The sequence below is a fragment of the Hibiscus syriacus genome, unplaced genomic scaffold (assembly GCF_006381635.1).
Source record: "Hibiscus syriacus cultivar Baekdansim isolate YM2019G1 unplaced genomic scaffold, ASM638163v2 tig00002317_pilon, whole genome shotgun sequence".
Taxonomy (NCBI): domain Eukaryota; kingdom Viridiplantae; phylum Streptophyta; class Magnoliopsida; order Malvales; family Malvaceae; genus Hibiscus; species Hibiscus syriacus.
The window spans coordinates 1,407,483-1,426,250 of NW_024061925.1; the positions used below are offsets into that span (position 1 = coordinate 1,407,483).

The 18,768-nt window shown below is 32.2% G+C and overlaps 1 non-coding gene across 1 annotated transcript; it reads right to left on the bottom strand.

Moving 5' to 3' along the window:
* Positions 1–11,503: 11,503 nt before the first annotated feature.
* Positions 11,504–11,576, bottom strand: TRNAK-CUU. Its single transcript has one exon. It is a non-coding gene; the product is annotated as a tRNA-Lys (tRNA).
* Positions 11,577–18,768: the final 7,192 nt, after the last annotated feature.

Here is an 18,768-nt window from a genome sequence, read left to right on the forward strand (position 1 = left end):
TCATTCATACTTTTTTTAAAGCATAAATACGTAAAATGTAGTGAGGATGTGGGCTTTGGTCATGGGTCTGAGTCACCGATGGGGGAGAGTCATTGTTGTTCGGGTTAGTTTAGCGTCCCGACCACCATGAATAAAAGTCAAAGGGGACGAATGATGCCCACACAGGACATTCGGGTTTCGTCCGAAGGGGGTTTTTGGTTCTTTTTTAGTTGGTTCGGGCTTCACGGTTTGATTCGGTGTTAGTTGAGGTATGTAAGGACCATCGGTTAATGGTGGCCAGCGTTTAAGCCGGTGAGAAGGGGCCTTTGTGGCCGATGTTTATGCAGAGAAGAAAGTATAAGGAAGTTGACTGTTTTATGTTTTTGGGTAAATTACCCATAGGTCCCCAAGTTTTAGTGTTCTACTTGCTTTTTTGTCACTTATTTTAGTGGCTAATCGCCCATTAGTCTTCCCAGTTTTAGCGCCACTTGACGTTTTGGTCATTATAGGGGAAAATCCCCAGTAAGTCATCCATATTTTAACCCTTTTTGCACTCTGGTCACTTTTTTATTTTATTCTGAATATGAATGATGATTTTACTTTATTTTAATTTAGTCACTGATTCATGCTTTTTCTATTTCGAATTAATTGCTAATTTTTATTTTATTGCATATTAACCACTAACTTTTATTTTATTACACTTTAACCATTGTTATTTATTTATTTATTGTTTCTATTATCCGATTCGAACTTGTGGTGACCAGATCCGGGGAATGATCCATATTATTATGGTTCAGATCCTACTAACTACTAACTTTTTATTTTATTTTATTTTTATTAATTTGTTTGAATTATTTGATTTAACCTTATGGTGAACCAATTCGGGGTATGACCCACATTATTATGGTTCGAACTCTGTTAACTGCTAACTTTTCTAACAGCTAACATTTATAATCGTTAATTACTAACTACTAACCTTTTATTTATTTATTTATTTTATTTTATTTTCGAACCATGTACAACCTTGCGACGACCTGCCCATGGTATGACTCGCATTATTTACGGTACGAGATAAATAATAAAATTTGATACTAACATTTTATTTCTATTATTTAACTTTATGCACTTTTAAATTTATGCCCTTTTATTTTCTTTATTTAATTTCAGTCTTTACATTTACTTGCTTTAATGCTTTAATCATTTATTTCTGTCAATTTATTTTTAAGTACTTTAAATGTATTCATTTAATTGTTGTTTTTTATTTTATGTTTATTTTACTTCTATAATTTAATTTTTACATAGTTAGATTTTGTTTCCTTACATTTTACCATGTATGGTTGTTATATATTTATTCGTATTATTTATGCATGTATATATTCTTTGCTTTTGGGAATTGGTTTCGAATGATTGTACAAAATGTTTTTTCATTCCTTTTTAACATTTTTTATTCTAATATTTTCGAGAACACTTATTTGTAGAATGGGCGTGGAAAGCATTGCGTAGTCGAAGTAGTGTGATCCGATACGACATTTGAACGAAATGTGAACTCAAAATAAATCAAATTTATTTTTTAAAAGTGATCATTAATTCATTTTTATTCAAATGACGTAATGTATGTTTTTTAATAATTTATGTTATGTAATTATCGATAGACAATTTATATTCAATTTGTGTTTTTTATAACGTTGGGTAGGGGATATTTCTCGTATAAAGGAGAAATAAATGGGATGGCATTCTCATTGGAGGATGTGCAAATTTCTTGATTTGAATGTTCCCTAATAATTAATTTGAAGCAAATTAATTAAACTTTAATAAATAGATCATATTCTAACTTTATATTTGATTTACAATTTCCATTATTTACGTTAATATGTAAGCAACTAAGTACCAATTTTGGGCGTTGTGGGGGTGTTAATCCATCCCAACGCATAATCGACTTCTGAACCCCTAAAAATGATTTTTTGGATAATACAAACAGGCTTTTATCTTAAAAAACAATTTATCTTAAAATTGTTTTAAGAGACGCTTTTAGGTATTTGACATACCTAACCCTAAGGTCGAAGGTGACTCTCATTCAATTTAATTCAAAATCATTGATTTTTAAAAATGAAGTCATAATTATTTTTTTAAACTTAATTGTTTAAAAAAAATGGTTATCACAGCTTGACGACTCCACTGGGGACTTTAGAGAGTCAGGCTATAAGTCGCTTACATATTGTCGTAGTAGTGAAAATTATAAGTTCGAGTCTATAGTTAACTTATGATCCGCTTACTGAAGTTTTTAATTTCTTCATTTTAATTTTCATACTAATATTTTAATCTTTGTTTTCAACAGTGTCCAAGTTTCTATTGAGAATTTTCTTTTTTTCTTTAGAGTCAAAGGTTTGTATGTTTCCCTTCACATACATCAAGAGCATTTATATGACATGAGCTCTAGATCTGAGCTTTGTTCCAAGTAAGTAGGGGTGAATGTTTTACTCTCGTAAAAATTTATTCTTCGTATGAGTTTTAGAAAATAACTCATTGGATACATATGCCTTATACCTTCGTAGGGATTTATTCCTTGTATGAGTATAAGGAAGTTAATCCCCTCGAATTGAACTCAATCCATTTACGCCTGTAATGTGTTAGGATTGAGGGCTTGACAGCCCAATTGGGCACCAACATCAAGGACATTTCAAGTACCCTTTCCTCATAGAGCCAAAACCATGCATGTAGTGAACCATAGAACGGTCACCCTAGGTATAGCCATACTGAACCACTGTTCGTCAGTAGATGCCAAAATAGGTGTACATGAAGGTAAAACCATGATTGGGTAGGTGTTATATTTAAATATTATCTTTTAATTTTATCGACTATTTTACATGTACTAACTCATTTCTTTTCTTTTTGTGTCATTTTTCATCTTGATTTTGCATTGCATCGTCATGACATAATACAAAAGTGTTGATCCGCAAGGGGATATTCAAGTGAAAATTTTCATAATAAGAGATAAAAATTTTCAATCAAGCATTCGCGTACACAGACACACACCGAGGGCTAAAAGAAGTTCAGAGAGTAGAAGAATGAGACTTGCTCGAAGATCCTGCAACATTCGAGACTGGAAAGATGATCCATTAATCCGAGGAGTAATCCAACATTAGCGTTTTATCTATGATTATTTCATCACTAGTCATCAATGAGTGGTGTGTGACTTCAGCACCGTACAGGGCATTGACGGAGTTAGGTTACAGAGCGCTTGAGAGGCATCATTTTCAAGGATAAAGATCTGAGACAAAGTGACAACCTATTTCAAACTCAACATCTGAGCGAAAGTATGTCTGTAAAATGACTATCTTGTAATGTGAAGACTTTTATCTCTGATGAAAATTAGTCTATGGTATTCATTATTGGGATCAACATTTTTTGCATCTAAATTTGCATATTTATATTTTGCACTCATTTATTTAAACATTTTCACATGTATCATTCATGAAAACATGGTGATTAATTCATGGAGAATTTGATGGAAGTGGTTATGATACCACGACACCACATTAAGAATAGAAGCAAGATTTGAACAATTAAAAGAAGAAACTAAAATCAGTACAGTGGGAGCCTATTCAGCTGGTCGTAGGATTGAGCCTTATAGAATGTTTCGAGAAAAGAGTCAAATTGATCTAATTCCAATTACCAATAAGGAATTGCTTCCAACGCTGGTTGAGAAAATCCTTGTAAATCTCATTCAGTCCAATCTAGAAGAGTCCCCATATCCTGAGGGCTATGATGGTGATGCCATATGCAACTATCACATAGGAAGCTCAGGACATTCCATGGAGAATTGTGGAGCATTGAAACTAGAGGTCCAATATCTTATTGATTCAGGGGCATGGTTAGTCGAAGAATGATGGGGCATTCTAATGATAATCAAGAAGAGATATTTGGATCTACCAGGAAGCATTTTGCAATTGCATTAAGAGCATTGTTTTGTTTGAACTCGTTTCTATCTTTAATATTTACTTAAATTTTTTCTTTTAATGATTAAATTTATGCTACCTTTTAAGGTTAAATAATTGAAGGAGTTTTAATCTTGTAGTTCTTCGAATATCAAATGAATTATATATTCTTTTAATTCTTCAAGAATTATAGATTTTTGACAAATGTCAAGATTAGATCATTTTTATACCATCTAAAACCAAAAATAAAACTTCCTGATTCTTTACCTAAAATAATTCATGGTCACTATCTAAAGACCAAATTTTGACATTACAACCCTTTGAAACTTTGCCTTTATCTTTTTCGAGACACAAAAATTCATACACTTACCTTTTGTTGAGCCAATAAAGTCAAACCATCGTCTTCTTGGACGCAAAACGACATTTTTTTCTACCAATAAAACCTGAAGCCATTGAGTACAAGATGTTCACTTGAACGTGAACCTTCTTACAATAACACACAACGTGAGGCATCTCGCATCAATTTCCTAAAGATAAGCCTGAACAATTGAGACATGCTAGAAACAAGAAGAAAAAAAGGAATTAATTCGAAATAATTCTATCATGCATTAATTACATTGTTTTCACGTGAATAAAGTTAATCCTGAAAATCTACCCCCTGGGGATATCTCTTCTACAAGGACTTTCGTGTATGAAATTATGAAAAACTTTCTTTCATTATCTCTTTACAAAAGGAGAAAACATATATCCCTTGTTTCCCCATTTGAGCCTGAATTATATTTTCTTCTGATTCAACCCTAACCAAGGATCACTCTTCACACTAGGGGTAAGGTGAAGAAATATGCGCATGAATGAAGACCACCAATCCAGATAAGATACCGAAAGGTAAACCAAATGAAAAGTGTAAAGATCAAATCAAAGCAAAGAGAAAAAGTAAAGAAAAAAAATAAAAAATAAGCAAAGAGAAAAGAGAAAAAGAAGCAAAGAGGAAAAAGAAAAGAGAAAAAACAAAGAAAGAAAAGAAGACAAGAAGCACATGCAAAGAGTCCCTTGAGTCAAATGACGCATCGAGCTTCAAACCATAAGATTGATCAAGTACAGTCATTCTAGAATCATTTCACCAGAAGATCATAGAACATCAAGAGAAAATAAATGACGCATACGAGCAGATTCAAATCAAGTTAAACAAGATTGAAGGCATTAGAATGAATTGATCATTGATTCAACAACACTTAAACACTTATTTGGGCCTGTTATCCATTTCTTTCATAACTGTGAACCATAACATGCATTACGTGCCTAAAAAAGTCCCTTCTAATCATACATGGATTTCTAAACAGAAGAGACTATCTTCAGATTTCATCCCACCCATCAGGATTAATCTTTTATTCATAAAAGGTTTTCTAAAATATTTAATGCGTGATAGAGAAAAAAAATAACAAAATGGAGTTTAATACGTAGAATTTTGAATAACGTCTTGAAACCAAATGAGGATTTGAGTTGAAAACCTAAAAATGGCGGCTCGAACATGAAGAATGTGCATATGTTGTATAGGAGGCAATCTTAAAAATCCCTTGATAAGACATCGCACAACCCGAATGTGCTCATGAGAGCTGAGAACTAGAAACGCTTCCAGTATAGGAGAATAGAAGCTACTCCATCATATCAGTGAACATAAAAAGACGAGAATGTCAAACCTTTGACCAAAGACAACAACCTGAGACACCTTATCCTTTCCTTACTTAACCCTACCTCAAATAGAGCATTAACCTTGACACTTATCAAATATCTATAATTTTGAAGGATTAAGAGAGATTAATTCTTTGATATCCAATGAACTCTTGTTTTATGATTTGTCTCAATTGTGAAACCTAGAAAGGGCAATATATTAAAAAAATCAAAACTTTTTTAATTGATATTTTTTAAAATTTTGAAAATAAAAGAAGAAGAAAAACATTTTCAAAAAAGACAATCTCTTTGGAGTAGGCCTTGGTAATTGACACGTGGCTCTCAGACACAAAGCTCATGCTTAGAATCAGTGCTAAAACAAGAAATGATGAGTGTTGAGTGCATTTTTGAAGGTTCATATCTTTATGGAATACAAGATCATTGAATTGAGCAGACATTCATTTTCAATGAGGTAGAAAGACATGAAGACTGAAAATAGTGAAACAGAGACAGTGGAGCCCACTATAAATGACTATTTTGTCCATTGTCACAACATACAATTATATTGTTCTGGTGATTTCCCATGCATTAATGCTGGCAAGCCAAAGTTTCCCAGTTATATTGCCACTGATCTTTATTCTTTGGTGTCCTTGCAATGCTATACAAAATCCCTAAACATCGTGCAAAGAGCTTCTTTGGTTGAAAAATCTATACAAAAGCCACAAGAAAGGATGAATAAATTGTCTAATGTTTAAGGACATCCAAACTTCCTGGACATCCACAGTTCATCTTTTATGTTTTAACTGATAAGAAAGTTCTTATCTCTATGAGCCTTGCCAAGTTTGGCATTGTCGCACAGGTGTATGGCTCCAACTAGGGTCAATGATCAGCACCTTACGAATTTGCTTCTAAAAATCAATGCAAAACTTGGAGGACTGAATTTGATGTCAGCAATTGAGCAAACCCCGTCAATTCTAGTTATTTCTAAAGTTCTAACCATTATTCTTTCCATGGATGTGTCTCATGGTTCTCTAGGGTTGTATGATATTTCATCAATTGCTGCGGCGGTTAGCTCCAGGTAGTGGCCTTTGATTTACTGATATAGAGAAGTTGTGCATACACAATCTCCGAAACTTGAAATGATATATTCTCCTTTCAAACTATCTGGTGAGGATGATGATGGCATCAGGAGGGGAGCTCTGTCAAATTTCTACACAAGTTCAGGCAGAGAAAGTCAATTTTTTAACAGGTGTAAAAATTTACCAGGGCAAGAAACCATTAACATGAGTTAAGAATTGCCAGGATACATGTTGGTGCAAACCAAGAGTGAAGAGAACTCAAACAAGAATAGAAGAAATAGTGCTCCAACATCTATCCCTGACCATTGAATCAAGAAAACATACATCGATATATACATGCATTTTACATGAAATTTACATCTTTGCATCATACATTCATCATCATATTGCAATAAAAAAGGTTTTTTCCCTTCTCATAATGATGCATTTATAATTGCTTTGAGAAACTAATTTCATATTTTTCAAGATTATTTGTCTAAAAAACATCAATCTAGTATTTCTTAAGACTATTTTCCTAAAATCCTCATTTCATTTTCTCTCAAAGGCCATTTTTCTCCTCTCCCGAGGACATCACCTAATTTTCCATTCTCAATATCATTTCTCCTCTCATGAGGACAAGTTCAAAAGGTCATTTTTTTCAAAATAAAAATCAAATCAAATACATACTTCATTTTAATATCCATAAAAGCATAATCATTCATAAATGCGTCATTTTTTATATTGATCTGTCAGTAAATAAAAGTTTGGTGATGACTAGACGTCCTCAACACGAAGGAACAATGTCATCCACAAATTTAACATCCTGAAGTGAACGATCAGATCTTATAAAGGCATTTCCTCAACATGCAGGAATAAGAAGACAATCTATAAGCCTTTGAGATTGTTTCTCTTGAAACAAATTCATCTCGCTTGAGACAACTTTCCACAAAGTTTGAAATTTTTGAAACAAAATTAATCTCACTTGAGCTTGTTTTCTTAAAAACAAATTTTGTCTTGATTGAGACAGTTTCCCCTAAAAACACAAATTCTGAAATTGTTTCACTTGAAACAAAATTGATAACATTTGAGATTGTTTTTCTTAAAAAACAAATTTCGTCTCGCTTGAGACAATTTTCCCTCAAAACACAAAATTTGGAAGTTGTTTCACTTGAAACAAAAATTAATAAATCTTTGAGATTATTTCTCTCGAAACAAAGTTTTGTCTTGCTTGAGACAGTTTCTCTTGAAACATATACCTTTGAGATTGTTTCTCTTGAAACAAATTTTGTCTCATTTGAGACAGTTTCTCTTGAAACACAAACCTTTGAGATTATTTCTCTCGAAACAAAGTTTCATCTAGCTTGAGATAGTTTCTATTGAAACAAAGTTTGTCTCTCTTGAAACATAAACCTTTGAGATTGTTTCTCTTGAAACAAATTTTGTCTCGCTTGAGATAGTTTCTCTTGAAACATAAGCCATTGAGATTGTTTCTCTCGAAACAAAGTTTCGTCTCGTTTGAGACAAATTTTCCTTGAAACACAAATTTTGAAATGTTTAACTCAAAACAAAATTTTATCTCACATGAGATAGCTTCTCTTGAAACAAATTTCCTTCCACTCACTTATTTTCGTTCAAATATTTGACGGGAATTCAATGTTAGAAAAGACTTCGTTTCACAATTCTATATCGAAGAATAAGATTCCATTTCAAGTCAATCATTGGCAACCGATCAGATCTCCTCAACGCGTAGAAGCAGCGTCATCTTTAGATAACCAGACTTTCTCATCACATAAGAACCCTGTTATCTATAAATTATCTATAAAGACGGTTAGACGTCCTCATCACATATGAACAATACCGTCCACTGATCAGATCTCCTCAACACGAAGAAGCAGTGTCATCCTCAGACAATCAGACTTCCTCATCAGGTAGGAACCGTGTTGTTTCCAAATTATCCCTAAAGCCGACTAGATGTCCTTATCACGTATGATCAATTTCATCCACAGACCATATCTCATCAACACGTAGGATCAATTTCATCTACAGACCATATCTCATCAACACGTAGAAGTAATGTCATCCTCAGATAACCAGACTTCCTCATCACGTACGAACCGTGTTGTCTCCAAATTATCCCTAAAGACGGCTAGACGTCCTCATCACGTAGGAACAATGTCGTCCACTGACCAAATCTCCTGAACACTAAATTAGGCCATTTTTAAATCATCTATTTTCAAACAAAGAATTGGAGCTCCAGACGCAAAGAATATCATAGCTAGACAAAATTAGGCCATTATTTGTCTTTGCTTCGTCATTGTTTACACAATAGATGAGTAAAGAGGGGCAGTTGTAATACCCTAATTTTGTTCAAAAATTAAAGAGTGAACAAAATATAAGGACCAAACTTGCAATTGTACCATTGTCCAAAAAATTAAAAAGGGAACAAAATGTAAGGACCAAGTAAACAATTATACCTACTTAATTTAGGGGGCTTTAAAAGCCAAAAAGAAAGCATATTTCAGCACCCCATTTTGTAAGTCTTAAAACTGCAAATAATAAAAGGGGCTCTCGGGTTCTCTCCACGTTTTTCTGCTCTCGTTTATACTTTTTTTAAAGCATAAATACGTAAAATGTAGTGAGGATGTGGGCTTTGTTAATGGTTTTAAGTCACCGGTGGGGGAGAGTCGTTGTTGTTCGAGTTAGTTTAGCGTCCTGACAACTATGGATGGTGGTCTGAGGGGACGAATAATGCCCACATAGGGTATTTGGGTTTTGTCCGAATGAGTTTTTTTGTTATTTTTGAGTTGGTTCGGGCTTCACGGTTTGATTCGGCGTTAATTGGGGTATATAAGGACCACCGGTTAATGGTGGCTGACGTTTGGGCCAGTGAGAAAGAGCCCTTGTGGCCGATCGTGCGTGTAGAGAATAAAGTAGAAGGAAGTTGTCTATTTTATGTTTTTGGGTAAATTACCGTTAGGTCCCCAAGTTTTAGTCTTCTACTTGCATTTTGGTCACTTATTTTAGTGTCTAATCGCCCACTAGTCCTCCCAGTTTTAGCGACACTTCACATTTTGGTCACTATAGGGGAAAATACATATAAGCCCTCTGTATTTTAGCCCTTTTTGCACTCTGGTCACTTTTTTTTATTTCGAATATGCATGCTAATTTTACTTTATTTTAATTTAGTCATTGATTCATGCTTTTTCTATTTCAAATTAATTGTTAATTTTTATTTTATTGCATATTAACTACTAACTTTTATTTTATTGTACTTTAATCGTTATTATTTATTTATTTATTGTTTCTATTATTCGATTCGACCTTGTGGTCACCAGATCCGGGGTATAATCCACATTATTATGGTTCAGATCCTGCTAACCACTAACTTTTTTATTTTATTTTATTTTTATTAATTTGTTTGAATTATTTGATTCGACCTTGTGGTGAGCTGATTCAGGGTATGACCCGCATTATTATGGTTCGGACTTTGCTAACCGCTAACTTTTCTAACAACTAACCTTTATAACAGCTAATTACTAACTACTAACCTTTTATTTATTTGTTTTATTTTATGTTCGAACCATGTACGACCTTGCGATGACCCGCCTCGGGGGTATGACTCGCATTATTTACGACACAAGATAAATAATAAAATTTGATACTAACATTTTATTTTATTGCATTTTATTTATGTTATTTAACTTTATGCACTTTTAAATTATTGCCTTTTTATTTTCTTTATTTAATTTCAATCTTTACATTTTACTTTCTTTAATGTTTTAATCGTTTATTTATGTCTCTTTATTTTTTAGTACTTTAATTTTATTCATTTAATTATTGTGTTTTATGGTATGTTTATTTTACTTCTATAATTTATTTTTTTAATAGTTAGATTTTGTTTCCTTACATTTTACCATATATGGATGTTATATATTTATTCGTATTATTTAAGTATGTATATATTCTTTGCTTTTGGGAATTGGTTTCGAATGACAGTACAAAATGTTTGTTTCATTCATTTTTAACTTTTTTAATTATAATATTTTCGAGAACACTTATTTGTAGAATGGGCGTGGAAAACATTGCTTGGTCGAAGCAGTGTGATCCGATACGACATTCGAACGAAATGTGAACTCGAAATAAATCGAATTTATTTTTTAAAATTGATAATTAATTCGTTTTTATTCAAATGGCGTAGTGCATGTTTTCTAATAATTTATGTTATCCAATTATCGATAGATAATTTATATTCAATTTGTGCTTTTTGATAACGTTGGGGAGGGGACATTTCTCTTATGAAGGAGAAATAAATGGGATAGCACTCCCATTGGAGGATGTGCAATTCTCGTGATTTCTTCTCATATTAATGAATGTTCCCTAATAATTAATTCGATACAAATTAATTAAACTTTAATAAATGGATCATATTCTAACTTTATATTCGATTTATAATTTCCATTATTTACAATAATATGTAAGCGACTAAGTACCAATTTTGGGCGTTTTGGGGTGTGAATCATTCCACGCGCGTAATCGATTTCCGAACCCCTAAAAATGATTTTTTAGATAACGCATACCAATTTTTGTCTTAAAAATGATTTTTTCTTAAAATTGTTTTAAAAGACGTTTTTAGATATTCAACCTACCTAACCCAAAGGTCGATGACAACTCCCATTCAATTTAATTTAAATTAATTCAAAGTCGTCGATTTTTCAGAATAAAGTCATAATTTTGTTTAAACTTAATTAGCTGACCCTATTCTCATATATAATGGGGTGAGGGGGAGGTAAGGTAGTAGGCTGCCCCCAACACCAGGTTAAGAGAAGCTTCCGTGGAAGACCTCCGACAGTCAGAATTATGAATTGCCCACCGTGGGACTCGATCCCATGACCACAAGGTTAAGAGCCTTATGCTCTACCAACTGAGCTAGACGGGCAATTCTTGTTTAAACTTAATTGTTTTCAAAAAATGGTTATGACAACACCTACAAAGAAAAACAAAATGATGATCCATTTAAAACAAGCAAAGAAAATAATCTATGATGAAAAGAATCAAAATCTACAAATCTTAAGTTCAAATAGTTGGAATCCAAAGAAATCAACAACATGTCCGTGAATGAAAATTACCGAAATGCAAAGAAAAACGTACCTGAAATTAAGAGGAGAAAAACCATGCGCGTGTTGATCAAGATATTCACATTACTGAGAAGGGAAGTTAAGGTTCTTTTCAAATGTTATCTTTCCTTAAATCTTTTGGATGTGAAAAAGAAATGAGATTTTGATTTGATCGAGAGCGGAAAGGAATATGCTGGACGACCCTGCTAATTGAGGAAGATGGAAATCACGTTGATAAATTAGGGATGTAAAAAATTCACCTCACTTACAAAATTTACTGAAATCGACTAGAGTTAAAATTATTTATAACCCAAGGTGGTGGTTATCTGAAACCGATTCGAGTTCAAACTGGTATTGACATGAACCCGAGTTGGACCTGTAAATTTACGATCTGCACCCGAACTGAGAACGACCTGAACCCAAATTGAACCTGATAATGTGAGAATTGAACATGACATGCACCCGACCTGATATGAATCTGAACCCGAAACCAAAATTACCCTACAAATAACTGATATTACCGAAATTGTTATCAACCTGACATGTAATAAACCTGATCTATAATTGACTCAACCTGTAAATGATCCGACCTATTATTAAATTGAACTGATATTTACTTGACTTATGAGTTACAATCGATGAAGTTGTGAGATTTTGAATTTATAATAAACTATGATAATTAATATGATTATTTTTTAAAAGTTAAAACAAATTGTTAGTTATGATAATTTTTGTCAATTAAATAAACTATGATAGTTAATATGATTACTCTTTAAAAGTTAACATAAATTGTTAGTTATGTTAATTAAATTAATAAAATTTACTTTCTATATTAATTATAATCCTTATATTATAAATCTTAATTATAATCAATAAATTAATTTCATGAAATAGTTTATTTATGGAACATGCTTTTATTAGATTATATAAAATTAATTTAAATATTTATAAGTTGAATTTATTTATATGTATTAACTAAATAATAATTTAAATATAATTTAACAAATTTTAAAAAATATATAAAAGATTAATAAACTTGAGATTGAAAATTTAAATTTCAAAATTTAATCATTTATTTAAATTAAACAATAATATATATATATATATATATATATATATATATATATATATATATATATATATATATATATATATATATATATATATATATATATATATATATATATATATATATATATATATATATATATATCACATGACTGGTGGGATAACTTTTTAAAAGAAAGATTGTTTTTTAGAGAAAAAAATTAATTGTTTAGAAATTTAAAAGAGAGAATTGCCAAATTTTGACAAAATGGATTTTTTTGTCAAAATTTAGAAGATGAAAAAAATTGATTTTTTGATAATTTAGAAGATGAAAGAGGGAAAATTTGATTATTTTTTTTGGGAATTTAGAAAAGGGGGAGGGAAATTTTATTTTATGACAAATATTGGCGCCTTTTTTTTAATTCACAATATTTTTTTTGGGTTAATCAGAAACATGGTCCTCTAACAATCAGTGGTTTTCTATTTTGTAATTTGGTTTTTAATTTCTTTCATTTTAGTCATGGTCTAATTATAAATATTTTTCTTGAATTTCCAAATTCAATGCAATTTAGTACTATATACATTCTAATTACTTTTAATTTTCCCTTCTTTCTTTAATGTACACAATTATTAAATGTGAATATTAATTTTAGAATCTTTTATTTTAGTCACTTATGTTTAATGATATATATATATATATAATGTATGCATAACATTATATATATATATATATAATGATTTAATTTTTTCCTCAACTTTTAAAATAAATGCAATTCAATTCATTTTTATATTAATTTATGTTTCATATTTTACAATTATTTTGGATTTGATCCCTACATGTTGAGTAATTTATTTAAATTATATTTTTTTTAATTTTATATCTGTTCAATTTAGTTCTTAAAATTATATTTGTGTATGAAATCAGCCCATACTTATTTATATTTTTGTAATTTACTTCAATCTAGTCATTAAAATTATGTTTGTATATGAAATTGACACATACTTATTTATATTTCGATTTTATGCCTCATACATTCACATTGTTTAATTTATTTAAGTTTTGTATGTAATTTCTTTTTGTTCAATTTAGTCATTAAAATTATATTTTCATTAAAATTGACTTACACTTATTTTTATTTTTTGTAATTTACTCCAAATCATATACAATTAAAAATTACATTTCGTCGTTCATGAAAGACGAAAAATAGTTAACCCGAAAATGACCCGACTTGAAGTCAATTCGTACTTGGTAAGATACGACTTGAATTTTGTCTATCAATGATGTGACCCGATCTGAACGAGATCCGACCTGAATTTCATTCGAACCTAAATTAACCTGAAATTTAACTAATTTGGACATGAATCGTTTTGACTGAATTGGTATAAATTTGAACTGAAATTAACCCAATTCGAACTGAATCTGATGGTAAAATCAACCTGAAAATGACTCAAACTAATTTGACTTGGACCCCATCTGATCCGAGTCAAACAATCAAATTGACTTGACACGACATGTATCTGATTTGACCTGACCTGACAGATCTGACTGAAACCTGAACAATTACTTGATTTTACATCCCTATTGATACTAGAACTATTTTGTATTTTGGAAGGGAAAAACGGGGAAAACAAATTTTCTCTTTATCAACATCTTTACTAAAAAAATACCCTTATATTAAAAAAACAAACCTTTCAGGCACCCTTTCTACAAATATGTCCGATCTAACACCTTTTAGAGGAGAAAGAGGATAATGTGCATTTGGTGAAACGTGCTTATACTTACGTAGCCCTAAGATGCATTTGGTGGAAAGCACATATGTCGAGTCAGCACCCATGTAGAAGGTGTGCTTTAATCCGAAGGCTCAACCCTAGGGCGCGCTTTACCCCTCTCACCTTTTCCCACCACTAACTCCCACCAATTGCCCTCCCATCCCCTATATAACACCCTTCCGCATATCATACAAACCATACCAAAATTTCTTCTTCCTATCTTCCACTTTCCATTATTTTAAGTGTTGTTCCACTTTTCAGTATTTAAAGGTTAGTTGTTGTTTTTTATTCAATAAATTGATTATTATTTTTTATATTATTTTATTTAATTATAAACTTATTTAGCTTATATTTATTAATTGCAGTTAGAAAAATTGAAGGCATGATGTTACAATTGGATGACAATCATATTTCGAGTCATTTTGTCGACACAGTAAGAATACAAAACTTTATTCTTTTTATATTTTTGAATATTAGAAAATCAATCCTATATTATTTAAATTGTTAGAATTGATTTATTATAATTTATTTAAATACTTTTTGAAATATTAGTTCAAAATTTAATGGTTAGAATTTATTTATTAGGAAACTAATCGAATATTAGAAGTTTTTATTCGTAACAACAAGAAGAAAACACCGAGGCATATCTGACAGTATATATCTATGGTTGGATTTGGTTACTTAGAAAAAATTGAAGGAGGTTATACACTTGAACCCACCCTTATTTATGCACTAATCGAAAGGTGGAGGCTAGAGACACGCACGTTCCATTTGCCATGTGAGGAGTGCACCATCACCCTGGAGGATATTTCAATGCAGTTGGAGCTCCCAGTAGATGGAACTACCATTTGTGATGTGGCGCATGATGATTGGAGGAATATGTGGATGGAGTATCTTGGAAATAACCTGACGAATTTCAACGGTGGCCGAATAACGTTAGGGTGGTTGTTGCGTGTTGAAAGTACTATAAAATTATATGCAAATAATGTGCAAGTATACAAAATTGCTCAAATAATAAAGTGATGAGTGAGTATCGTCTCCACAGGGATTAGTGAAAATTACAAAGTTTATCCAAAGCAAAGCACTACTCTATCCTAGTATAGTTAGTGATGATATGTACCAATAGAGGATGTCACGGTAATGAAAAACGTGTGTGGATTGATAGTTTGATGGGGTAGTAAATGGAAAAGTAGTGGCAAGAGCATATTAAAATGCTGAAAATGATAGAAATGTCAAGGCAATGAAAAACGGTAAAAATAGTAAATGAGTGATAGTTTGATAATCCTCACACAACAAGCTTCTACGGGAATGAATGGTAAAGATGCTAAAACTTATCTCTCAAGCAGTTTGATTTATCTAAGCTTCACTAGCTCGACATGGTTTGCTAAAAATGCTCCCGCTATCTCTAGTCAAAGGAACCTAATAGAATATAATGCCATGACATCTCCTCTCACTCTCAACTATGGTAACCTATGCTATTGATAAAAACTACCCCTCTTAGTCATTGAAATCCTATCTTAGCCTCTCTCAAGCACTAAGGGATTAAGATATAGTATTACTATGTCGATTCTAAGCTTAAGAAAATACTACACCCCATTGCTTATATGAATCTTACTTGTGTTTCTTTCGAATACTATAAGTATTAATGACTAAGTTTCTCTCATACACCTAACCTTCCTCTATGTAATGGACATTCTCATGCCTCCTACAAACTTAGAAGATGAAGCATTCATAAGCAAAACAAGTAAATGCAAAAGATAAATTTAAATCTACCATTTAAATAATATCAAACATCCATAAGATCAACCCCACTAAATAAGGTTAGTTCATATTGGGGTTCAAATCATCAATGAAACAAAACATAAAATTCATCTGTTCCAACAACCCAACGTCAAATGGAAAAAAACAAAGGGGAAGGGAGAAGAAGCCTTCGATGCGTGCAGTCGGAGCTGTCCTCAACTACCATGACTCGCCTGAACTTGCTAGCTCCTCTCGGACGCCTAGCTCTCCTCTCCTCGGAGCTCGTTAAATGATGAACACTACTAGAGAATGGAAGGAATGATACAATAGAGAAGGTGAAGAAACTTTAGCTGAAGATGGTCAATGTGTCTCTCCCTCTCTTCTCTCTCATATGAGGTGTACATAAAAAATAATATCCAAGGGTAATATTGGGCTTTAACACTCCAATTACCTATCATACCACTAGAATCACTCCTTGTGCATGAGTCTTATCCTTCCAGGTGGTAGTGGTCCTCATCAGGCGGTTATAACCATCAGACACGTGCCTTGTCAGCTGTATTTTTATAAATATATATTTTTTCCTTTTCTGCGCCAGAAATGCCAAGGCATTTCAATCTGCTTCAGCAACGTGAGATGTCATAGAATTTCTTCCCAGTGTAACCTTTTACTTGTTATTTCCTGTATGACATAAACAACAACACATTTCCCTCATACAACACCTTTACAAGATAAAATAGCACCACCACCACTAATGCAACTATATGCAACTACATGATCCTAAAATGACCAAAATGACATTTTAAACAATTAAGAGAAAAAAAGGCCTTAAAAGTAACCTTTTTACTTAAACTATTACTCGTCCTCAAGCAATGGATAACACTTAACATAAACATAATGTCATGGAAATGTTCAGTAGCAAAACAATCAAGACAAAAATAGAATTTCAACCCTCAGAAAAATTAGGCTTCAACATGCTAGACATATCAAGAATTCAAGTACTTTACCCTAGGCCAAGAGTCTTTGTGGTAGTGTGTATGCATGATTGTATCCAATTTATACTTACAAATTTAAAAAATTTCTAATCAAGTCCCCTAGTTTTGCCCCAACATTTACTTATTCATTAAGCATATTTTTACTCCATTTTTTACTGTCTTTTTTTATTTACTGTTACAAGGAGAGTCATCCCATCACACCTACCTTCCCACACTCTAAGTGAAATAGAGCATACCTTTCACCCCCAAACTAGTTAGGTAGTCATCCCGTGACTACTTTCATTCACTCATATTCATTTAGTTTCCATTTATTCAAGAAAGTTCCAGGAAATGCCATAACAAATAGGAGTGTCCCTCTACAACAATGTCGAAGCATTTATTCATAATCTCATATATAAGGGAGTTATCATTGATTTATCATTTAAGCGCAATACTAAATTTCGATGCTAAGATTAACCAGAGTTCCTTCATATTTTTTTAAATTTTCTAAGTATAGAGAACATCTAAATCGTGTAAGATTAATTTACAAAGCATCAAGCCATAGAGTCAACTCTATCGTTCCCAACAGTAATTTACATTCAATTTCTAGCCTAAAAGTTCATCATCATTGGGTATCACCAAAACATTTTTTATAACCATCTTACTAATTACTGATGCCATGACATAACATTATGCTAATACTATCATGCAAATGTTCTACAAAGAACATTACCTCTCCCAAACTTAAGGGAAACATTATCCTCAATGCTTAAAGATAACTAATAAAAATAAAACTATATGCCATGCAATGTAATGCAAAGTGAATGCAAATGGAGGTACCTCATGTTTTTGGTGGTGGTACTGCAGTAGAGGTGCTGGTAGCTCCTTGTCTTGTACATTTGTGAAGTGGTACAGGGCTGGAATCGAAAGAAGTAGAATAGTAATGAGAGATCTTGATGTGTCTAGCTAATGTCTTTGTATGATGGTTGCTGCGTCGAGCAGGAGAAGGTTCAAGTACAGGAATGGGACTGAGGGTTCTTTCAACTAGAACTATAAGTGAGTCTAAGGTTGGGAATCGGGGAGGGTCTGGAATCAGTTCATCAACAGAGGGATCATCTTCATCTGGTTCTGGAGATGCCTCAACATTGAATGCCGGTAGAATTTCATCTTGAAAATCTGGGAAATTCTTTTGCACATGGGGAAGTATTTCCTGAAACATAGTTTCCACCACAACATCTCTATGTTTCACATAACCAAAGAAATTTTTGATGTCACCATGCAAAGCATGTAACTGAGTCTGGGTTTGCATGATAACTTATTCGAGGGTAAGCATTCTTGCCTTGACATTAGATGGTACATTATCCACATACTTTTCATTATTAGGGGCCTTAGATTTTGGGTTTTCAAAACCCAACAATTATGGTAATCGGGCCCTAGTAATACCCGAAACTCCAGATAAAATTTCATCAAAAGAGTTTTTATATAC